The sequence below is a fragment of the Pantherophis guttatus genome, chromosome 3, assembly GCF_059756535.1.
Source record: "Pantherophis guttatus breed Tessera chromosome 3, ASM5975653v1, whole genome shotgun sequence".
In the NCBI taxonomy this organism is placed as follows: Eukaryota; Metazoa; Chordata; class Lepidosauria; order Squamata; family Colubridae; genus Pantherophis; species Pantherophis guttatus.
In genome coordinates this window covers 21,839,457-21,864,788 of record NC_142065.1, presented here as the reverse complement: position 1 = coordinate 21,864,788, position 25,332 = coordinate 21,839,457, and the positions used below count along the sequence as shown (strand labels likewise).

Genomic DNA, 25,332 nt, shown 5'->3' with positions numbered 1-25,332 from the left:
GTGTGCATGTGTGCCAGAACCCAGAAGTTTGGCTTTTCCAGAGCGTGACCTCAACTAGCATGCACATGCAATATTTCCGCGTGACCTTTTTGGCACTTGGTGCCGAAAAGGTTCGCCATCACTGCCCTAAAGAACCGGTTTGGTTAAGACATCAGGTTAAAAACCAGGAGATTGGAAGTTCTAGTCTCACCTTTGGCACAAAGCCAGTCTGATGACCTTGGCTCAACCCTAGGAAGGAGGCAATGGCCAACCACTGTTGCTGAGAAAATTGCAAGAATGGAAAATTGGACACAATTGAATAGAAGGGAAAAAAGTTAGACCCTAGGCAATAAGGTCATGTGCCCACGAAAAACAATTTAGAAGAATTCCTCTGTACCATTCCATCTCCCTGCTGCCTATTATTGCTGTTGGACTTTGCAAAGTTCTGCATGAGGTTGAAAAAAAGGTCCCACAGCTTTCAAGGAGTCAAGTTCATTTGATTCCCCAAAGACCTTGTTTAATAAATGACAGAGCAGCCTCAATACTTTAGACAACTGTAAACTATTGTGATTTATTGTGATCATAGATCTTTTTCATAATGACACTGTATTTCTGGATGCATGATTTGCGGTATAGGTGCTGACTGCCCTACTTTGCAAATTTAGTTAATTCAAAGGACTGTCAAATGATACGCCTCTTTTTTCGAAGTCCTTTTGTTTCATATTTGACTTATGTATGAAAAGAAGGGAGAATCACATTCTTGACATTGCTCTTTGTGGATATTTGACAGTTTTCCTGATCACAGTTTTCTCTATTTTGCTTATATTATCTAACTTATGCCTACACCTTATACATATGCAATTTGTATGAAAATGTCCTCCTTTATTCCTATTTCTATGTCCTCCTTGATTCCTATTCTTCTTTTAGGGTGATCTGTATAAGAGACCTGTTGTCACTTTGGGGTTCACATCCACTCAAAAGAAATTAGAGATTAGATTTGTTCCTTGAAATGCTGCAGCTCAAGAATTGGTAGCTGCTGGAAGACCTTGTTGGGGTTTGGAGCTAAACAGGATCAGCTAGGACTTGGTTGGGTTGGTATTCCTTCAGGGAATTCCTAGGCTACAAGCTAGTCTGGGAACTAAAAAAAAAATCCCAAAGAAGGCAGTGGCAATCATTTGTCAAGGAATCTATATCAACGGACTCATCTAGTTACAAGCAGTTGACTCAAAAGCAGTTATTCTTCATCATTGCACATGGACATTCTCTCTGGGACTTCACAGCCTAGAGCTTCAACAGCCCTGGTTCTATGATTTTGAGGAACCATAGATAAAATTACCCTCTGGCAGTCTGAATGTACAGGTCCTGCAAGCCACAAGCTGTTTTAATGGGTACATCAGTTGTGAGAAGTCCCAGTTGTGTGGAGTTCAGTTCCCAGAATCACCCAGCCCTCAAAACCAGTTATGAACATTTTGAGATTTCACACATCAACAGGACAACTGTAGAACCATCCCCTCCCCCAACATTTTATCTATTGAAATTGGCAGCAGGTCTCCAGCATCTCAGACAAAAACATATTTTCCAATCAATGTTATCTAATCTTGAATAAGAGATACTGAACATTGTATATGCATGTTGGGTACCTATCAGGGTGGATTTGATTTAAATCGAATTGATTTAAATCACAATTTAAATCATGATTTAAATAACTAGTAAAAAGGCTTGATTTAAATCAACTCGATTTAAATCATATTTTTTAAAGAGCAACTGTCATCTCTGCTACTCCTTTGACCCACTGTTGACTCACTGATAGTCCCAGTATTGCAGAATATACAGCCTCAGACTACATAACTAAGCTCCATTTCATGCTGAATAAACTAAATTATTTATGTATCTTAAATAGAAAACTATCTTACGATAGATTTTTACCCCAAAAGTTTTTTATTAAAATAAATTTGATAAAAATAAAAAAAATATGATTTAAATAAAAAAAATCCAATTTAAATCAAAAAAATCTGATTTTTTTTATTTTTTTTAAAAAAAATCATTGATTTTTATCCACCCTGGTACCTATCCTAAAGGAATTATCCTTTTCTTCCAATTTACCACACCATATCCAGAACTGGAAAATTTGTTCCCGAGTATCCAGAACTACTTTCGTCTGAAAGTAACATAATTATTGCAATGTTGTCTTATATCCATAACTCTTCATTGGCTCCCAATTTGAAATGAGTCATCTTGGGAAAATTACTGTAAGATTTTTCAAGTTAACAGGATGGTTTGTTGCGGATGTATGTAAATATATAAGAAAGTTATAATGAGGAAGCTTTTAAAAGCTTTTTATACTAAATCATCTAATGAGGAAAAAAAACAGAGCACTTCATAAATATAGCAAATTGGATGGAAGAAATGCACATTTCAGGAAAGCTGTAGAAAGCATCAGAACTACAGCACCAATTTGTAATGACATTGAGCTTTTAAAGAAAGAGGCAAATAAAACAATAATATAGGAGCTACAGCTAGATTGAGCCCTTTAGCAGCTGTGCCCCTGAAAACATAAAAGTCTTTGAAGGAGGACTTGGTGATGAGACCCAGATGCTCAGCCCCCAGCCAAATGTAATTTTCCTTCATTTTCCTATAAATATCTCATTCTAAACTCATTTAAATGTCTCTTTCCAAGCTGGATGTCCAGGAAAATGTCACCCATATTAGAGGACAGAGGTCTTACTCTGGGGTTAAAGATTTTTATTAGGTACTCTGAAAAAGGAATGATGTCCAAAAGCATCCAGGGCATAATTCAGTTCTATTCTATGTTATTTCCTCTTCTAGCTCTGTGGGAAAAATGTGATATGGAAAAAAATTAAAACTTATTTGCCCAGCTTAACCAGGTGTCTTTAAAGATGGAAGCTGACAGTAATGGCTTTAAACCACTGCTATGCATGTTCAGCACCAGAATTTGGGTATAATCCAGAATATATCATATAATACTTCTGACTCTATCCTGATTTGGGCCTGGGCTGTTTATAGATTTTCCTGTCTTTCGCCATCTTTCCAACCATATAGAATTGTTCCAGACAGGACTTAATTCTAGGTAATGTGGATCCCTGGCCTGCCAAATCCAAGACGTTTTATTTTGAAGATGTTCTTATATTTAAGACTACAGCTCTCATTTGCAACCATACCATGTCTGTGTTTGTTCCCAAGCACATTTCTAGACAGAAGCATCTAGATAAATTTCATTGGTGAAGATGAAGTTATTACAAGATGGTACATGGAATGGATTTCAGAATAAATTTATTTCTCAGGGGAAATAATTAAAAGAATTATGAACAAAGAAACTGTTCTTAACCCATTAAATGTATACCAAAGCTAGATATTATTTCTTGACATATATACAATATTAATAGAATATTATCATTTTGCAATACTGTACTTTTTTGAGGGAAAAGAGCAGTGTAGCAATTAAGGCATCAGACTAAATATTGGGAGATTGTGAGTTCTAGTCCCACCTTAGGCACAAAGCCAGCTGCATGACCTTGGGCCAGTCCCCCTTTCTCACCCCCTAGGAAAAAGCGATAGCAAGCCACTTTTGAAATCTTGCTAAAAAAACTACAGGACAGGTCGAGATGGTCACCAGAAGTCAACATTGACTTCAAGGCACAAAAAACTTAAAAGGGAAAAATGTGTCCACTCATGTATGGGCACATTTATGATGTCTGCATTACTATTAATCTTTTCATTGTTCCTATCACCCATCATCTCCTCCCACTTATGACTGTATGACTGTAACCTTCTTGCTGGTATCCTTAAGATTTATATTGACTGTTTCCCTATGCTATCATTAAGTGTTGTACCTTATGATTCTTGACGAATGTATCTTCTTTTATGTACTCCAAGAGCATATGCACCAAGACAAATTCCTTGTGTGTCCAATCACAGTTGGCCAATAGGGAATTCTATTCTATTCATTTGCTTTGGGTAAAACTCTTGCTGGATAAAAAAATTATTTGTTTTTATCAATCCTAAACTTCCTAGCTCTACTGACTGAGCTAAAATTCAGGTATTGTGATTTCCAATGTCTTCCTCAGTGAAAAGGGTTACTTAGGATGGAGCACACATTTCTCTGGAAGGGTTCAAAAGTTTTCCTTCCTTCCTTCCTTCCTTCCTTCCTTCCTTCCTTCCTTCCTTCCTTCCTTCCTTCCTTCCTTCCTTCCTTCCTTCCTTCCTCCCTCCCTCCCTCCCTCCCTCCCTCCCTCCCTCCCTCCTTGAAAGTTATTCAAGTACAACAATAAAACTAATATGAATGAAAAATAGTTCATATAAAGACAGACCTTCAAATGGTGGGGGGAAAGGAGGAGAAATCACACCCAGAGACTCATTAAATTCACACATAGAAATTATGAGCGAAGAGGATGTTTTCAGTAGGTGCCTAAAATACTGTATGTGCTAGGAGGCGTCTTATAGATATTGGTGAGAATGGAGGTGGGGAGAGAATTGCAGACAGAAAGCATATCTTTTCACCTAGAGAGGAAAAACTGCAGGATTTTTCTGAATTAAGAACATATTTCATCATTAAATATATATAAAACATTCTGTTTGTGCTTTATTGCTTAATTGTACACTTGAGTTCTTTCAAATTAATGCATATAATTAATGTATATAAAATCAAGCTGAAATTAATAAAAAAATATTTTCTCCTCAAGATCTGTGAAAATAAATATTTTTTACAGGCAAGAATACTGGACAGCCAAAACTGAAGATAATTCATTTGCTTTGTTCACAAAGATCACAGTCTAGAAAGTCACATATCTGAGCTGAATTCTTTGGGTGATTTCCTGCACACAGCAGAGTCTGTGGGAGGAGGTGGTCAAAGAAAGTCAGAATCACACGATGGAAGTCCTGTTCAACTGCATGTAAAAAAGAGTAGGGCATCACCTCATGATTGTGGCCACCATCTTGAAATATTTACACCACTTCTTGTAGACACTCCTGCTTGCTCAATCCAACTTTACTGAGTAACTGTTTGGTTTATATTTTGACAGATTAATTTTAGTGCTTTGAACAAAAAGCTTTATTCCAATTGATCTTCTGAAATATAGAACTTTATTTCAGCAGGTGTGCCCCAAGGCAATTGTCTCTTTTAAAAGGGGCCTGAGGTGAATGTCAGTGACTAGACTTCTCAGGCAACATTATTTATTTATAAAATGTATTTGCCATCCATCTTGTATCCAACAACATATCTTGATTTCCAGCCCAAATGATAACCACCACATTGGAGAAGGTTGCCATAAACTGACTGGGCTTTATCCTGTTTTTCTCTTAGCATTCTCCTATTCTCTTTTCAAGGAAACCAGATTATTTCAGCTTGCTAAATCTATATTTCTTCCCTGGCCTTCTGAATCATTTGTTTGTTTGTTTGTTTCCTTTAGTAACTTTCTCTTTTTTAATCTGTGACTTTCACTAGCAGGCATGTGGATCTGCTCATTTCCCTTCTGTTCTTTGAAAAAAAAAATCCTTGCTGTTTTTTTGTGTTTTGCTCCATTCGTTAACTGTGGCTGCGTGAATGAGCATTTCATTATACCTTTCAGATTGTGCTGCTCTGCTGTTTTTTTTTAAAAAACTGAAATCTACTGGTTTGATTAGCTTGAAGGCTGCACAGAGAAATAAATTACCATAATTCTGTGAGAGTGGCAAAATTCCTTAGAAGGCTATTGTTAGAAAATAATGCTGCTGTTAAGAGAATAATATTTCTCCTGGCCAAAGTCAATCAGTGGTAAATCCAAGATAACTTTTCAGTGCTATTTCTTCCTCTGGGGAGAACTTGGATTGGGAATTTAGATCTTACTGTAATATAATGGCAGGCCATGCTTTCCTGCTGTATCTGACCTCCCTCATCGGTGAAACTCTCTCCCTTCTCCCTGGTTAAGGTCAAAAACAGCCCAGCATTATCTCTGCGTAAGCATAATCGTGGTTTCTGCATATTTCAATGCACATTTCTGTGCACTGAATTATTTAATAAGGATTAGAAATGGATTTCAAGCTCTTTTTTCAAATGTGGAATTACTGGTAAATACAAATATGCCTCACCTCTATGGTAACTGTATACTATGATTAACCTTATATAATGAAAAATGAGGGTTAATATCAATAAACTCTCCTTAGGATCCATATTAATTTCTGGTGATTTGATACCTATGTCCAGGGTGGGATTCAGCCGGTTTTTAAAGCCGTGCACATGCGTGCAAGCGCCCGTGTGTGCGAGCAAAGCACATGCACAGAAGGCCATACAAGCTCACATTTTCGGTACCGATTGTTAAATTATGTGAAGCCCAGCTCTTTCCTATGTCCATTTTGGAGGGCAATAGTAAGGAAAAGGCCTACTGTTGATTTTTTCCCAGGATTTCTAGCCTAGTGGTTTCCCAATTAAGTATTAATCACATTGATCTTGCTTAGCTTCTTTTGAGATCATCCAAGGTAGGTGGGTACTTCTGTAATTGAAGGCTTATTTAGAAGAGCCATGAAAACTTAACTCTTCACCCAGGACTTTGACAATGGAAAGTGAGACCTGTTGCTTAATCTCATCTGGTCAGTCATGCTTGCCATCTTTTGATTCATTTTATTATAATTTCTTGATTTGATTGTTGGGAGCCACCCAGAATCATTGGAAATACAACTTGACTTACAACAATTCATTTGGTGACCGTTCAAAGTTACAACCGCACTGAAAAAAGTGACTTATGGCCTTTTTCACACTTAGAATCATTGCAGCCTCCCCATGGTCACATGACTAAAATTCAGATGCTTAGCAACTGGTTCATACTTATGACAGTTGCAGTGTCCCGGGATCATGTGATCACCTTTTGCAACCTTCTGGCAAGCAAAGTCAATGGGGAAGCCAGATTCACTTAACACACTTAACAATAGTGGCAAGAAAAGGTCGTAAAATGGGGCAACATTCACTTAACAAATGTTCTCACTTAGCAAATGAAATTTTGGGCTTAATTGTGGTTGTAAATCAACGACTATCTGTACAAGTTATTATTTTTATTATCAAAAAGGCACGGACCTTTAGGTCAAAAAGAGGAACTCACAAACTTACAAAATCACTGCTTAGGAGTTGAGAAGTTCTACATTTCCATCCAAATTATTTTATAACTATTCACTGACACATACTGCAGCTGCTATCGTACCTGATCCTGGAAAAAAAATCTTTGAGGCGTTGAAACAGGTGTTATGTTCACGCCAATAGAGGCTCCCAAACACCTTTTTGGAATAAATCCAAGACATTGAACAACTCTGCCAGTTTCTCCTGAATAAGCCTAGCAGGCTTGAAATACAAGCATTGCTTCCGCAGGCAGAAACCCCTTTTATTATTCCCCTGTGGGGGATTCTAACTTTTCTTTGTACCTATGAGCTGTTTTGACTGCTGGCAAACAAAGAAGTGATGAGTTCCTTTACATGCTCTCTTTTGTGCTTCCCTTTTTTAAAATCAAGCTTAGGTAGGTTTACTAGTTTATGTATTTGTTAATAAATCAAACTTCTAGTTCAGATATAGTGAATGTCGGGTAGCATTTCCTGATAGAAGGATTAAGCTCATATTCTGCCTCCATGACAACAATGTTATAAGCATTTTATTTCTAAATGGGATTTGCTGCTACTTAATTGTTCCATATTCTGTTAGCACTCTGGATAAATTCAGAAGCACACTCCTTAAGAAGTGCCTGTGCTGAACACTCCAACACTTCTAAAATGATTTACATGCACAAACCATTCCAATTTCAGTTGTTTTCTGAATTTGATTTCCAGCCCTCATGAAACACATTGTGGAATGGATTAGAAGTCAAGAAATTTTAAATGTGGGGCCAAAAGACTGAGTTTTAATTTCTTAGTGGTTTACTTCTTCTTTGAAAGAGATGTCAATTTGTGGAGTCCTTGATGTGATCTGAGCTTGGTTGTTTCCTTGTAGATGTTTCATTACACAATTAAGTAATATCAACAGTATGAGTGAGTGTGGGGTTTATTTATATCAGTGGTGGGTTGCCCCCGGTTCGCACCGGTTCTATAGAACCGGTAGTAAAACCGGCAGGAGGCTCCGCCCACTGACCCTGATGTCATGAAAATGCGTCTGCGCATGTGCAGAAGAGCGTGTGAGCAAAGCAAGTGCGTGTACGCAGCCCCATTGCGAACCGGTAGTAAAGGTAAATAGAACCCACCCCTGATTTATATGCAGCAGCTTACCCTGCCAATGAGGAGAAAACTACAAGTAATCTTTGACTTACAGCAGTTCATTTAATGCATGGGTGTCAAACTCATGGCGTCACGTTGCCATCACGTGACGTTTCGCCATGGTTTTCCTCCATTTGCGGAGCTGGAGTGGGCATGGTTTGTGCGTGACGCATCCGGCCTGCAGGCTACCAGTTTGACACCCCTGATTTAGTGGCTGTTCAAAGTTACAACAGCACTCAAAAGAATGACTTATGACTCACACTTATGACCATTGCAGCATCCTGCATCCAGATCACAGGATCAAAATTCAGGCGCTTGGCAACTGATTCATATTTATGACGGTGGCATGTCCCAGGGTCACCTTTTGTCACCTTCTGACAAGCAAAGTCAAAGGGGAAGGCAGATTCACTAAATAGCTGTGTTACTAACTTAACAACCGCAGTGTTTCACTTACCAACTGTGGCAAGAAAGGTTTTAAAATGAGGCAAAATTCACTTAACAGCTGTCTCACTTACTCATTCCTTGCTGAGGAATTCTGGGAGTTGAAGACCATCTATCTTAAAGTTGATAAGGTTGAGAAAAATTGCCCCCACCTATTCTTTTAGATTTCCTTGCCAATGTCCATTGCTCCCATAAAATAAGATTCTGGTATAAGTGCAGAGTTTAAGATGCTAAAGGAATATCTATTGCAGTTACTATTTCTATGTTATTTTGGCATTATAAGAATTAGCATATTTTACAATAGGAACACAAGTTTGAAATTTAAAATTGACAAGATAATTCCCTAGGTATCATGGAAAGTATAGTTGCCTCATATCAGTACAAATCAGTATTTCTGCTCTGCTTAGATACCAATCCTATCAGCTATTTATAGTGAACCAACCATATCTTTTAACTGTCTTTGCTTTGGTGGTCATAGAAATGCATATGGATTTGCCAGGGGATTTTGAAGCACTGGAAGCACTAAGAAATTTGAAGATTGGTTAGATTAATGGTGATGCTGTAATGGGACTGAGACTGGACAACCCTCACTGGAGGATTTCCGGTGAACTTGAATCTGTCTTTCTACCCTTCTTACAACACAGAGGCTGTGTCGAAATAAAATAAGGAGAGATTTCCATATGCGCTGACATGAATTCTCATAAAGAAATTCATGACAAGCAGCATAGAGAGCCCTTTATCCATTACTTAATACTATCCATCCATGACTGAGTCGGACAATCAGTTACACTTGCATGAAATGTTCTGACTTTCATTACCTATCCCTGTCTAACCTTGATAGCTTCTGTTCCAAGTCATTGTCAATCACCTGACTTCACTCAGGGAAAAGATGACAAAGCTTAATTAGATCTTATATACCGTGAGGCTGCCCTTGGATAGGGTTGGATTAAGGAGGAAAACGCTCTCTTCTGGAATTTTGGTTGCATTATTTCCTTGCCTGGCTGGATACATGGACCTGCAATTTAGGGTAAAGTCCTCTGTCCAGTTGGTTCCAACTCTAGGGGGCATTGCTCATCCCTGTTTCTTAACCGAGGGAGCCAGCATTGTGCAAAGACATTTCGGTGGTCATGTGTCCAATATAGGTATATACCAATGCACACGGAACACTGTTACCTTCCCACCAAAGTGGTACCTATTTATCTACTTGCATTTGCCTGCTTTCAAACTGCTCGGTGGGAAGGTGCTGGGGCAAGTGATGGGAGCTCATCCCATCCCTCAGTGCTTGGGTCTCGAATCTGGACTGTCAGCTTTCCACTGACAAGCTCAGCATCTTTAACCGCTGAGCTGTCGCATCCCTTTTGCAGTTTAGCTTAGCTTCTCCTTTTATGGGACTTCGCCAGGTGGAGAAGACTTCAGGAGCAGAAATGGTAGGCTGGCTGGAGAGGGAGATGGTGGCACTTAGGAGAAAGAAAAAGGTCCTATCCTAGGAAGGTTGTTGTGGTTTCCTGCTTTTTTCTTGAAATTAAATTTGGAAGCAAGGAAGAGAGATTCAGACAGTGGACTGGAACAAAAGTGACAAACAGCATGAAAGCATTTGTATAATTATATACCTATAATTATAAGTATTTGTAATACTTATAATTTGTATAAGCATTTGTGTTTTGAAGAGTGTAATTGCTTCTCCAGCTCCAATGATTTCTTTCTCCCTTCCTCCCTCCCTTCCTCCCTTCCTCCCTCCCTCCCTGTACTTCTGTTAAGCTTCTAAGTGCAGCAAAGAGATACAGGTAGTCCTCAACGTATGTCCACAATTGGATTAGAATTTCCATTGCTAAGCAACACAGTTGTTAAGTGAGTCATGCCTGATTTTACGACTGTTTTTGGCATGGTGATTAAGCAAATCACTGTAATTGTTAAGTGAATTACATAATTGTTAATAGCACTAGAACTTAGACTTATATACCGCTTTACAGTGCTTTACAGCCCTCTCTGTACAGTGGTTTACGGAGTCAGCGTTTTGCCCCCAACAGTCTGGGTCCTCGTTTTACTGACCTCGGAAGGATGAAAGGCTGAGTCAACCTTGAGCCAGTCAAGATGGAACTCCTAACAGTAAGCAGAGTCAGCCTGCAATACTGCATTCGAACCACTGTGCCACCATGTTAAGTAAATCTAGCTTCCCCCATTGATTTTGCTTTTCAGAAGCTGGCTGGGAAGGTAGCAAATGGTGACCGTGGGATGCTGCAGCGGTTGCAAATACATGCCGATTGCCAACTGTCCAAATATTGATCATGTAACCACAGGGATGCTGTGATGAGTATAAGTGATGCTTAGCCAGTCATCACAGAGATGCTGTGATGACTGGCTTGTAAGTCACTTTTTTCAGTGTCGTAACATCAAATGGTCACTAAATGAATGGTTATAAGTTGAAGGCTACCTGTATTAGGATTTAATTAGCAAGGTGCTAGGCCAATGTTGGCGAACCTTTTTGGCACCGAGTGCTGAAACGGGAGCAGGTGTGCGCGGCAGAGTGCTGGAAACCGGAAGAGCAGTTCCCCGCCATGCATGCGCATGCCAGGAAGCTGAGTTTCCGGTTTCCAGCGTGCATGTGTGCACGAAGACCAGCTGCTTGGCGCGCATGCGCATGCTGGATACCAGAAGCTCAGCTTCCCGGTGCACGCATGCGTGCCAGGGAGCTGCTCTTCCGGTTTCTGGCGCTCCCGTGTGCGTGAAGACCAGCTGGCTGGAACCTGGAAGAGCAACAGGCGACAGCTGGTGTGCCCGGAGAGATGGCTCTGCATGCCACTTCTGGCACGTGTGCTATAGGTTTGCCATCACTCTGCTAGGCATTGCTTATCCCTGCATGTATATCTTGCAAATAAATGAGAACTCTATTATAATCTTAACTCATTGCTGCCATCTAGCTGTCATCCAATGTTTTGCAGCTCAGCTACGATAGCCATACATTGTTAGGCCAAGTTAAATGGAAGTGTGGGTAAGGAGTGGGTGGCCAAGAGAGAACCAGCTGGTCCCTTGTGTTGGTGGGTCTCAAGACAGCTGTCTTCCCTGCCTTCTATTCTTAAATTTAAGAATATAAGGCAGTTGTACTGATTTATCCAGCTGAGAGTAAAGAACAGATGGTCATAATAATGGGGTTGGGAAGATAATGAGAAATTCAAACAGTGTTTGTGTTTCTTCTAATTCAGCATTAAAACATACAAAGAGACAAAGATATCAATCCTACGTAATAGAATTGTGCAGATACGGCTTGCACAGGGCAAAATTATCACAAAATGCAGTTTAGCTATCTGGGTAATGACTCTTGCCCTTACAAATTAAATCTTGGAAACATTATTCTAAAATAAGTTCTTTATTAAGCAGACACAAGAATCTGATAATGGTATTTCATGGTGATTATACCATAAATCTTTCTCATTTCCTGAACTTTCTAAATCTTTATCTAAAAATAAATATCTGCCGAAATTTCCATCTCTTCTTTCAGATTACACACATCCTTTTTTGTTTAGAGACTTTGCAAACTGCCTGCAATGTAAAGGACATTACTGTGTAATGCCCCCTTTGTTTTTTAAGAATAAAAATATGGCTTAATCATTAATTGAGTCCGTTAACTATATTTACACATAGGATATACCCTAAATTTAAGAAAATCCACTATTTAAAAAAGGAAGGTAAAATCCCCCACTTGCCTCTTTTATTGCATTCTAAAGTATTCTGAGATAAATCTCTTAAATTGCATCTGCTGAAGTTGAATGATCTAGCTAGCTGGTAGCCAAGGAGGATGACAACAAGCAAGAATATAACTCAATTTCTGAAAATGTTGATGTGCTTCAGATCTCACATGAGCACAAAAAAACCAGCAATTCTTTATGGTTCATTAAAATAGCTCATCCTTTTTTAAAGCTTTTGTGCAAGTTAAAAAAAAGTCAGGCTAATTTAATGAATCCTGGATCAAAGAGTTACAGATTCTTATGAGTTCTTGCTTATTTTTGAAACAAGTACTACCCCAGGGTTTATGCAATGGGTGACACAGGACAGTTGTGACAGTTAATCACATTCAACATAACATTCTTAAAACCTTGTTTGAGGTGAAGAAAGCTTTATTCATCATTATGGATAATGATGACAACTTGATAATGTTTGAATGAATAACAATCACACTGTCCTTTTCTATACTTCAGCCTAGTGCTTTTAGTTTTTCCACAACCAAATCCCAACAAAATGGATTGTAAAATTAATGACAACAGCAACAACAAGAACAATGGTATTTAACAATGATACCGTATTCTGCAGGATGCATCCAAAAGTGCCTTAATGCATTTTCCTAATGAAGTCATGGATTATAGTTGACTGAGCATTAATGACAACAGCAACAACAAGAACAATGGTATTTAACAATGATACCGTATTCTGCAGGATGCATCCAAAAGTGCCTTAATGCATTTTCCTAATGAAGTCATGGATTATAGTTGACTGAGCAGTCATGGCCTGCAAGGCTGTAGACAAAGAAGATGGAGATAGATGGGAAAGGATACAGCAGGGCAGTGAGGACTTCTGGAAAGCAATAAGAGACTGAAGATGGCTCTGCTACTGTCAACTGTCAAGAAGCAATGGATGGAAACTAATTAAGGAGAGAACCAACCTAGAACTAAGGAGAAATTTCCTGACAGAACAATTAATCAATGGAATGGCTTGCCTTCAGAAATTGTGGGTGCTCTATCACTGGTGGTATTTAAGAAGAGAATGAACAGTCATTTGTCAGAAATGGGATAGCATCCCCTACTTGAGGATGGGTTGGATTAGAGGATGTCCAATGTCCTTTCCAACTCTGTTATTCTGTTTCTGTTAACCGCAATGGAATGAGGAGCCAGTGAACGGATCATCTCCTTGGAACTCCTATCCAAATAAAGGAGAGGATTTGGGATTACCTATCATCACTCCATGCGAGAAGACTCTGTAGATTTTACAGTTCTGGAAACTGAGGAATTATCCTCTTTCCACAAGCTGCATTTTGGTGCCCTCAAAAGCACACTGGATTTATATACTTCTTCCTTAATTATTTGAAAGTTGCTTGTTAATGGCTTTTTTTTATATTAAGAACCATCAGAAAGGCAAGTTTCATCACACTGGGTTTCCTTCAATCCTTGGTGAAATAAATTTTATACAAGTTTATGGACTTAAAATGTTTACTTTTGAATAAACAGCAAAAACAGTGATGGGGACATTGCTTTTGGAAAGTTATAAATGAACTAAAGGGCCAGATGGATTTGAAATAAGATTTTGATATTAATTACAATAATTTTTCCTGTTGGTTGTTTAAAAGACTATTAAAAATTATGTGAGTATTTTGAAATTAAGTGTAAGAAATATTTACTGTATGTGAGACAATCTTGATTAGAAAAAAAAACATAAGATGTGATTTTGAAAAAAAGAGGAAACCAGAAATAAATATAAAGGATATAAATATTAAAGGAGAAGAGACCCACTAATACAGAATGTAGCAAAATATTCTATCTTTGGAAGAATTCAAGGATATTTAGGAATAATGCACTTACAATTTACTTTTAAGATTATCCGCTATAATAAAAATGGATTTAAAAGAAGTGATGAAAGAAGATAAGTTGTTTTGCATGTGGACTTAAAAACGACAACTTACAAGAATGATATGGAAAAAGCTGCTCTACTGAATTTACAAATGAAACTGGCTGATGTTTTAATAATTAAAAGGGACATACAAATAATAGACCAGAAGAGCGACTTGAATAATGACAAAATGTCAGGCCCAGGATGTTTGTAATGATGCTTTATTCAGCAGAATACCTGAAGAAAAAGAAGCCTGTCTCAATAAATTATTAGGGGAAAGACAAAACTGGCTGGCTTGACCCCATCCTTGCGGTTTTAAATTTATAATTGGTTTTAACTGGGTTATTTTAAATTGATGGCCAAAATTATTTAATGTTTTTTAAATTGCTTTTAAATTTTATATGTTGTGTTTTTACCTTGACTGTTCACCGCCCTGAGTCCTGTTGGAGAAGGGCGGTATACAAATTAAATAAATAAATAAATAAATAAATAAATAAATAAATAAATAAATAAATAAATAAATAACTATTGTCAGTTTCCAGGTTCAAAATAGCAGCCAAATATCCATTTTTGCTAAGTATGAAAAAAGATGAAAAGCTGCAGAGGTGGGATTCACACAATTTACCTACCAGTTCACCCAGCACCGAAAATGTGAGCGTGTGCATGAGCCCGGCTTTCCACGCATGCGCTTTGCTCGAGTGAGCGCCTTCCACGCATACGCCCAGCCTCAAAAACGTGCCTAAACAGGACAGCATAGAGTCAGGGCAAGTGGGCGGGTGAGTGATTTCCACCTGCAATTTCCGCTATCGGTACAACTGAACCGGTCAAAACCGGCTGAATACCACCTCTAAAAAGCTGACATTTTTATAATTGTTCTCTGCGACGTTTAGTCTGCCCATCGTGTATCTTTGAGATATTATCATATATAAAGGTAATTTCACTGCAGCTTTATTCTAAACATATCATTTAGGTGATGAATACATATTAGGTTAATGTCATATACCCTATCAATTTCTGACTAATAGAGTTAATCAGAGGAAATGGAGAAACAGCTAGGCTTTAATGGGAAAATTGGTACTCGGATATTTTGAGGACAAGCACTGCAGAAAAACTATTCAGCTACAGTTTGCAGAGAAGAAAGACTTTGATGTGTCCATTTGTTGACCACTGGATGCCCATAGAAAGTGTGACTTAGTAGTGGTGCATTTTTAGATTTTGAATTTATTGATTTAGGGGAATTTTTAAAAAGTAAAGCTTGACTTTTGGTGACTTCGTCTATGATTTCTTTTTAAAATATCTTAAATTGTCTCAAGATTCCTGGATTATTGAGAAGCATCTTCGTCAGAAGCTGCGTACCTTGGAAGCAGAATATTTATCTGAAGCTTCCTCTCATTGGACCAACTGATGTTAAAGTTAAGGAAAATGCAAAGCATCAAAATTATGATGGTAATTATGCTTTAGTTGATTAATTAAATAGCACTGAGTAAAAGGCATTTATCCACCTGTTGACTGCAAATAATGGAGCCATATTTTGAATGGAAGTGCAACAGCCTATGGGATGTAAGGAACTTACTAGATCCTCCACAGCTAAAAAGTTCCAGGTGAATAAATATTTTAGATGATCAAATGTTACCTCCACTTCCCTCAAAGTGTGACAAAGCAATCCTGTAATATTTGGTCATTCCATTTGGTCATCCTGGCAAGCGTGGTCCCCTCCATCTACCTAAGGGTGTCCTCAGGAAAAAATGTGCTTGAAACTCTGCCTGTTTTTTTAATTGTATCACAGACAGAGCTTAAAGCATACATTTCATTTGCCACCTTGACAATATGGACCGTATTCCTTATGGATATTTTACCTCTACTCTATAAACTTGGCACGCTGACTTTGAGGAGGGTGGGCTATCTGTTTGTTAAGGTGGAAGAGTCTTGTGATGACTCAGTGCCAAACTCTTATGACAAGAGTGGAAAGGTGTCTCTCCGGATGTTGCTGAATACTCCTTCAGTATCCCTCTCTGTTGGCAGGAGCTGCTAGAAATTGTGCTCAGGAGCAATTGAAAGAGCACCTCAGTGAACCTGGGGTACATTTGGTTGCAAAGGATATATGTATATTGTCAATGGTGGGCTTCAAATTTTTTTACTACCGGTTCTGTGGGTGTGGCTTGGTGGGCGTGACATGGCTTGGTGGGCGTGGCTTGGTGGGCGTGGCAGGGGAAGATATTGTAAAATCTCCATTCCCTCCCCACTCCAGAGGAAGGTTACTGCAAAATCCCCATTTCCTCCCAATCAGCTGGGACTTGGGAGGCAGAGAATAGATGGGGGCGGGGCCAGTCAGAGGTGGTATTTACCGGTTGTCCGAACTACTCAAAATTTCTGCTACTGGTTCTCCAGAACCAGTATGCACAGAAGGCGCATGCACAAGTGAAGCACGCATGTGTGCATGCTCACATTTTCGGTGCGCAGCGGACTGGTGGTAAAATTATGTGAAACCCACCTCTGAATGCAAATGACCTGCTGTCTGCAAGGAGTATAAATCCTTCCATTCCCCACCATCCAGTCAGGGCTGAAGAAGCTTCTTGGATGAGAAGCGAAACGTCTTCAAAGAAAAAACAAGGAAGTCTGGTTGCCTCCTTTAAAAAGCACCTTTGGGTCTATGTAGAAGACTTATGCCCTGATGGTTTGGCATGTGGCAGTTTCAGATGTAGTTCTCTGTGGACCCCTTTCATTTTACCTATTAATAGACACAGACAAACAAACACTGCAACCTTGTTGGACTTAATTTGTGATGTGATGTATCCTATACTGGTTCCTTATTGTTTTTATGATCTTTTGATCTTGTTTTTATTCTTGGTTAGCCACTCAATATATTTGAAATAGCCATATGAATTGGATATAAGTAAAATATTTATAAAGTAAAATAAGTAAAATAAGTAAAATAAGTAAAATAACTCTGGTGATAAAAAGTTTCACCACTCATTTATACCATATATTCGTACCAAATAAATTCTCCAGATTTTGAAGCTACCAAAACTTTTGAACTCTATTGGACTGCAAACAATAATAAAAATGAAGGAAGGGATTGTAAGGTTTATGGATTGTACACCGAACACAGTGTAGTTTCCTTCTAAGTCCATAGGACTGTACCACACTAAGTTTTTAGCAATGATTTAAGCCTACTTTAATCGAAGCAGCTTATGTTAATAATTTTTACCCAATGTTTTTCCAAACAAATTCCTTTTATTTCAGAGATTAATCTTGTGCATTATTTGACTGCAAATGTCGACCCAGGTAATCAGGAATGCACGAGCAAATGCCTTTGTTCAAGAGAAGAAGAACTGAAGGAAAGGGAAGTGCTTATTGACAGCAGCAACCAAAAGAGAGTTTGTTAAATTATCTGCCCTTATTTCTGTTTCAGCATATCCAATCCTCCCTTTCTCTGCTGCTTCAGCACAGCAAATGCAATCTCTTCAAGCGTTTGTGCTTGCAAATAACCAGCAATCTTCACAGGACGTAGATTTCATATTTTAAGTCTGACAATGAGGTTTTTAGTCTGTGGAAAATAGCTTTTCTTCCTTCTGCCACACTATAAATTAAAAGAACAATTTCCCACAGAGCGATAAAAGAGATATATAAAAAAGGCCAGTCTTCTATCATTTATTTTTCCCCTCTCCCCCACCTTCCTTATGCTATGTACAATTTATAAGAAGATGAGAAGAACGCTGCTTGAATCGTATCAAAGATCCAACTAGTGTGGAATAACTTGTTTCTCATAAAAACCAATCAGGAGCTTTTGGAAGACCCATAAATGCAGTTTCAAGAGAGGAGTATCTGCACAGAGAATGAAAAAAAGGAAGGACGTCAGCTGTGACCATGAAAACACCCCTACGTAATGCTAACAGTTCAGCCCTACTCTGCAAAAATGGTATGGCTACCAGATTAATTTTAAGCAGATTGAAAGTTAAGAAAGTTGTAATGGGAAGGCCAGTCTCCTAGATTTTAATCTAAATTGCAGCTGTCATATGAAGAATTCTAACTTTCCTGCTTTCCACTGTCTCATAGGATACATACATATACACATGCAATTTTTCTTTCTTCATGGAATTCGGTTATTATGTTCAAAAAATGATATGGACCCAATTAGAAAGTTTGTATGAGGTTCTTCTGACAACAAGGGAAGAATTTGGTCTTCGTTTAGGAAAATTCTACTGTAGATCCAGCATGAATATCTGGGATCTACATTTAATTCTGAGTTTTATTTACAGTTTCAGATAATCTCAGTGTAAACCTGTTTTAAAGTTCATGGGAGAACAGTTATAAACCTATTTTAAATCAGTTAATTGCTAATCAGCAATTAATAAGTATTATGGATAACAGAATATTTTTAAAGGGAATATTAATAATTTGTAAGAACTTTGGAATACAGAGTTGGAATGTTAAAAACCTAATGTTTAAGGAACATAAAGAATATTAAATAATGTTCTTATGATTTTAAGATTAGCCAATTCAGCTTTTCCTCTCAACTTAATTAGATATTTCAAATGACATTTAAAAAGACTTATTTGTCAACATTATTAGGCTAGAAATGTAATATGACAGAAGGGACATTAACTTCTATGATATGGGCATATCCTATTATTGTCCAGTTTTGATTTAAACAAACATAAGTTTGTGAATTATTTTGGAAAAAACTATAGAGTTTGAAGACGAGAATGTGGTTTGAACTACAAATAAAGCCATTTTGATATATGAATTGAGGATTTGTCAAGCATGGGGACTTAGGAAAACAAATATTTCTAAAATTACACCACTCACCTTGGATTTACAATCTTGGATTGATGTTTGCTATGTACTTTTGATAATCTATCAGTGAAATGAAAGGCTGATCAATAATATTCCATCTAATCAAAGTTTAATATTGATATTAACTTACCTTGGGCACTAGTGATATTATCCATGTAGTGTTGCATTCTCCAGACCTTTTATAAATAGTCTCTGTGGGATGGCCTTGAACCCAGCTAGGAACATACCTATGTTGGCTGCTGCTGAACACAATAGTGGTTTGATGTAGTAGTAGGATTTCCAACAGCCCATATGCCCAGCAGGAGCACATGAACCAATCATATTCTGCACCATCCTTAGTAGTTCAACAAGAGAAGCTAGGTTTCTACCTGGTAAACCAAACCTGGTTCCCTATCTGAGAGATGTGAATATTTATAGGAACCAATTGTTGCCTACTGGTAATTTAGGATCCCTTGTTGTGTGATTCCTTCACTTGCTACATTCAAGTAAAATAGGCATCCATATTATGGAGAGCCTTTAAATTGTATTATATACTAGCTGGATACCCGTGCTCCTCTAGGAAACTATGTGATCGGGCCTGATAAATCGACACTTACCTCTTGAAAATTAATGAGTAGTTTGATTGGCCTCTCCTCTCCCCTTCTCTCCCTCAGGCTTGCTCCACAGAAGCCTCTCCTATCCCCTTCTCTCCCTCAGGCTTGCCCCACAGAGGCCTCTCCTATCTTATCCCCTTCTGTCCCTTTCAGGTGGGGAGTAGAATGTCTAAACTCCCAGCCCACAGGCTGGATAAGTCACATGCTGTCCATGCCCACGCCCAAATGGCAGTTGGAACAGAGTTCTTTTCAGGTGGGGAGGGGGAGTAGAACATCTAACTCCTTAGCATCAGAGCGTGTTAATAATAATATAAGAAATACTAATGATCTGATGGTCATTTCATAAAATCCTTTCTTGGTGAGCACCTAGGAGCCAAGAGGAACATATGTGCCAAATTTCAAGTTTGTAGGCTTTACGATTCTGGAGATTTCGTGATGATGTGTGAGTGGTATTTCACTTTTATATATATAGATTGAGCAGGAGTTGGAACGGATGGTCTCCAGCTTTATGTTCCGTCCCCAAGTATGGACACATTACTGCTAATAATTCATATGCACAGAACAACAATTACATTTATTCCCATCTGTCATCCTTTTACCACTTGCACAGACTACGGTCCAAATCACCATACAGAGAATGATAGTTAAGTACATCTGGAATGTGCTAGTTTAGGAAGGTTTATAATCTGAAGTCCTAACTCCCAAAGCTAAATTCTTTTGGTCTCTTTGCTTAAAAATGCAGATTTTATAAACATACCCTTCCAAATACACAATGACTGCCAACCTACAAAATATTGTACTTTTTAAATGCAGCTGCATACATATTAGTATGCCATAATTTTCCTGAAATGTTGAAGTCACTCCCCATTTTTATGGAATTCTCTTCCTCCTCTTTCTTGATCGGAACAGATGGAATATTATTATCAGGTGCAGGGCTTCTAACGCACCATGAAAATTGAAAATTCTACCCATGCGCCATCCCTCTCTCCATCCAAGTAATAAGTATTTCTGTTTAAGACTGTGAAGGTTGATTAGAGCCTGTTAAAACAAGATGTGGAGATTGCTTTCAGTTGCTCTTTTACAGGTCAAGATGATGCCCCATTAAAAAAAAAAAAAACAAACAAGAATGAAAACTCATTTCAGCATAAATCTGTAGAACATAAGCACTTAGCATATTTAAAAATGGATGAAATGTATAGTAGCAGATATATATGTGTTACCAAGTGAGGAAGCCAAATATAAGGCACCGACACATATTTTCCCCCTTGGTTAGACAATCTTGTACAGTCCATGTTAAGAACTGCAACATAAATTACGGTCTAGAACGGGTGGGGAATTGGGGGCCCTTTATGACCATGCTGGCTCAGGAATTTTGGGAGTTGAAATCCACAGGTCATAAAGGGGCCATAGTTCCCCACACCTGTTCTAGAACATCTAAATGTGTGGCCATTGATTATGATGGCTATGGCTTATGGTAATTGTTCAATTTAGCTAACCTTTGGTTTGAAAATTATCTAGCCACACCTTTGATTGAGAATTTTTAATCAGGTTCTCCTAGATAACCTGGTTGTTCTGTTCTATGCCTTCAAGTCAGTTTACTTGGACTGCAGCTATATGAAGAAGTCAGTGCAGTTTTCTAGGCAACATTTTCAGAAGTGGCTTACCTGCTCCTTCTTCCTAGGTCTGAGAGAGAGAGTGACTGGCTTAAGGCTATCTAATTTTGCATTGTGCCTATGGCAGGAGTAGAATTCATGGTCTCCCACATCTTGAAGGCACATCAGCTAGCCTAGCGCCTTCAACTACCACATCTTATCAGCTCTACCATCATATTTTAGGAACAGCAATTTGATCACATCAAAGGATTTAATATTCAAACGACAGTACTGTAAATGCCATCAGAATAGAATAGAATAGAATAGAAAATAGAATAGAATAGAATAGAATAGAATACTTTATTGAACAGATGGCACCTAGCACCTGCGAGATTAGCAAAAATCTATCCAAATGTAAGCCCCAAATGTTGGAAGTGTGGATACTACCAAGGTACCTTCTTTCATATGTGGTGGTCCTGTCCTGAAGCGAAGAGGTATTGGAGAAAAATGCAAAATTGGCTACAAGAATCAACTAATGAAAAAATTGAATTGATACCTGAAACATTTCTCCTGGGAATACTAAAGACTAAATATGGGGAAAAAAGAAGATATTTAATTATACATATACTCACTGCAGCAAGGATAGCATATGCCCAATATTGGAAAGGAAAAGATACACCACCAGAGGAACTTATTATTCAGAAAGTTTTAGAGTGTGCCAAAATGAACAAATTAACATTAGAATTAAATGAAAAAGAGGATTCAGGATACAATATGGTGTGGGATGATTGGTACAGGTGGATTGATAACCGAATAAAAAATAGATGAAAGTTAATACAAATGTTAAGATATATATACATATACATATACATATACATATACATATACATATACATATACATATACATATATGTATGTATGTATGTACCTGGAACTATGAAACATAAAGGAAGAATTGATCTAACCTGTGTGGAAAATTAACACTGTCTGACTGATTGTATTGTATTGTATTAAAATAAATTTCAATTAAAAAGAATTCTTTATTGGACACATAAGGAATTTGTCTTAGGTGTATATGCTCTCAGTGTACATAAGGAGAATAAAATACATTCATCAAGAGTAAAAAGATACAACACTTAGTGATAGTTAAGGTTACTAATAAGCTATCAAATCGTACTAGGAAACAAAAACAATATAAATTGAAAGATACAAGCAACATGGTTATAGTAATAAGTGGGAAGAGATAGATACTAGTAAGGAAGAGAAGAAGAATAGTAATACAGTCTTAGTAATTACTGTATTTGACAATGTTGAGGGAATTAGTTGTTAAGCAGAGTGATGGTGTTTGGAAAAAAACTGTCCTTGTGTCTAGTTGTTTTGGTGTGCAGCGCCCTATAGCGTTATTTTGAGGGTAGAAGTTGAAACAATTTATGTCCAGGATATGAGGGGTCTGTAGATATTTTCACAGCCTTCTTTTTGACTCGTGCAGTATACAGGTCCTCAATGGAAGGCAGGTTGGTAACAATTGTTTTTTCTGCAGTTCTAATTATCCGTTGAAGTCTGTCTTTGTCTTGTTTGGTTGCAGAGGTGCATGGAGGTGCGGATGGCAGATTCAATAATTCCTCTGTAGAACTGGATCAGCAGCTCTTTGGGCAGTTTGAGCTTTCTGAGTTGGCACAGAAAGAACATTTTTTTATTGAGCTTTTTTGATGACATTTTTGATGTTAGGTATTCATTTTAAGTCTTGAGATATGATAGAACCTAGAAACTTGAAGGACTCTACTGTTGATACTGTGTTGTCTAGTATTGTAAGAGGTGGAAGTATAGGAGGTTTTCTTCTAAAATCCACCACCATTTCTATGGTATTGAGTGTATTTAGTTCAAGATTGTTCTGGTTGCACCATAAGGCTAGTTGTTCAACCTCCCATCTGTATGCAGATTCATCGTTGTCTTGAATGAGACCAATCACTGTTGTATCATCTGCAAACTTCAGTATTTTAACAGAGGGATCTTTTGAGATGCAGTCATTGGTGTATAGAGAGAAGAGTAGTGGAGAGAGCACACAGTAGTGGAGACAGCACACTGACATAGGGTCATTACCATTTGTCCTGTGTATATTGGGGTTCTACAGACCTCTATCAATTGTAATTCTCCTTCTTGAATCCAGAATATCAGAAACAAGGTTGTAGCTCAGTGAATAGAACATCTGCTTCACATATAAAAGCTTTTCCGAGTGAGGTGGAGGAATATTGTTATGATGAAATCTGTCTCTTAATTTCCTGAAAGTGTTGCCTGTTCTATAAAAGAGGCTTTTGCTTCCATAACTCATTCTCAGAGGACACCTCTGAGTTTCTATGGAATGTGTAACAGTATAGCATTTCTGAGCTTATTTTACAACTGCAATGTGGCACAGGACAGCATTGCTGTTTATTCTTTTTATTTATTTATTTATTTGATTTCTATAGCCTGCCAATTTCAACAAGAGACTCTGAGTTGCGTACATCATAAAACAGAAAAACAATTAGAACAGCAACAACAAGTAGCACTTAGACTGATAAACCATCCCATAGTACAGGGGTCTCCAATCTTGGCAACTTTAAGACTTGTGGACTTCAACTCCCACAATTCCTCAGCCAGCAAAGCCTGCCATAGTACTTTATAGCACTCTCTGGTTGGTACCTTTATCTCTGAGAGATAAAATACTATCTCTCTTTACAGTGTCAGCATATTGCACCCAACAATTTGGGTCCTCATTTTACCAACTTCAGAAGGATGGAAGGCTGAGTCAACTTTGAACCGGTCACAATCAAACTCCCGGCTGTGGGCAGAGTTTTCCTGCAATACCACACTTTAACCACTGTGCCACCAAGGCTTTTATTATCAGTACCAAATAAATAAATATGGCACCAAGTGAAATGGTTACTATGGATGTTAATACAGTTAGGAAATGGGCTTCTTAACATACCCGGGGCTCCACGCTTGGACACACAACCAAGTCTTCATGACCTTTCAAAAGACCAACAGGGTAAGGGTCCATGAAGGGACATTGTTCCAGAGGCCAGGGGCTATGGCAGGGACTACAACAGAGAAGGAACATCTTCTGGTTCCTCCCAGACAACATTCCTTTGCTGATGGGACTGGCAGCATGCACAAAGTGCCTGACCAAATTGGATGGGTAGAAACAACTGGGGGAGATGGCCCTTAGGTAACCCGGCCCCAAGTCATGAAGGGCTTTAAAGCTGATAACCAACACCTTGAATTGCACCTGGAAGTACACTGGCAACCAATGCAGCTCATCAAGTAGTGGTGTTATATTTCTAAACTACCCGATACCTTTTATCATCCATGCAACTGTATTCTTCAACAAATGAAGTTTCTTAATGCTCTTCAAGGGCAGCCCTGTGTAGAGTGCATTGCAGTCATCCAGACAAGGGTTTTTCCTTTCTCTTTCACATTGTAGAATTAGCAAATCCTGTATTTTGGTATGAAAAGAGCCCATAGAAGGAATTCTCTCAGAATGACTTTCTTTGGTATTTATTGAAAGCATGAGAAGTCACCAATATAAATAGTGGACATAGAGACATGTATGAAATTTGTCTCCATGGCCACCATGGAGTAATCAAGGTGATGCAAAGTTCTAATCTCCATTCGTAAATTTAACAGAGATTCCCCCCCCTAAAAATCAGATTCAATGGTCTTTTTAGCATTTTCATGAAAGAGTCCTAAATGAAGCCTTGGAGGGACCTGTGGGTCATTGTGGAAAGCGCAAAGCAGGCAAACCCTAAGTCAAGTTGGTATAAAACAGCTTCATGTGCTTCTAACTCACATTTCTCTACAATATTTTGCGTTGGCAAAATATTGTAGGATCAAGGAAGATGGTCCTCCTTCTAATCCCTTTAGATGCTAGTTTATTAGATAAATCTGGATATGTTTGTTCTATAACGCTCATGCTATATTTGACTTTACCACATCATCTCCACGTAGTCTCCTTTTACTGGTTATGAAAATGAATCATGTCCTTGTGTAGCATTAGACTGGCGATATCTGGACCAATTTATCACCACCAATTGATTCTCTTTTCTACTGAATGCGTGCACGCCATCCATTTTTAG

The 25,332-nt window shown here is 38.2% G+C and overlaps 1 long non-coding RNA gene across 1 annotated transcript; it reads right to left on the bottom strand.

Annotated features, from left to right (window-relative positions):
- Positions 1 to 17,875: 17,875 nt before the first annotated feature.
- Positions 17,876 to 19,861, bottom strand: LOC117674806 (uncharacterized). The gene is made up of 3 exons (XR_004593986.3): positions 19,632 to 19,861; positions 19,166 to 19,274; positions 17,876 to 18,063 (listed from the first exon to the last, which is right to left on the bottom strand). It is a non-coding gene; the product is annotated as an uncharacterized LOC117674806 (long non-coding RNA).
- Positions 19,862 to 25,332: the final 5,471 nt, after the last annotated feature.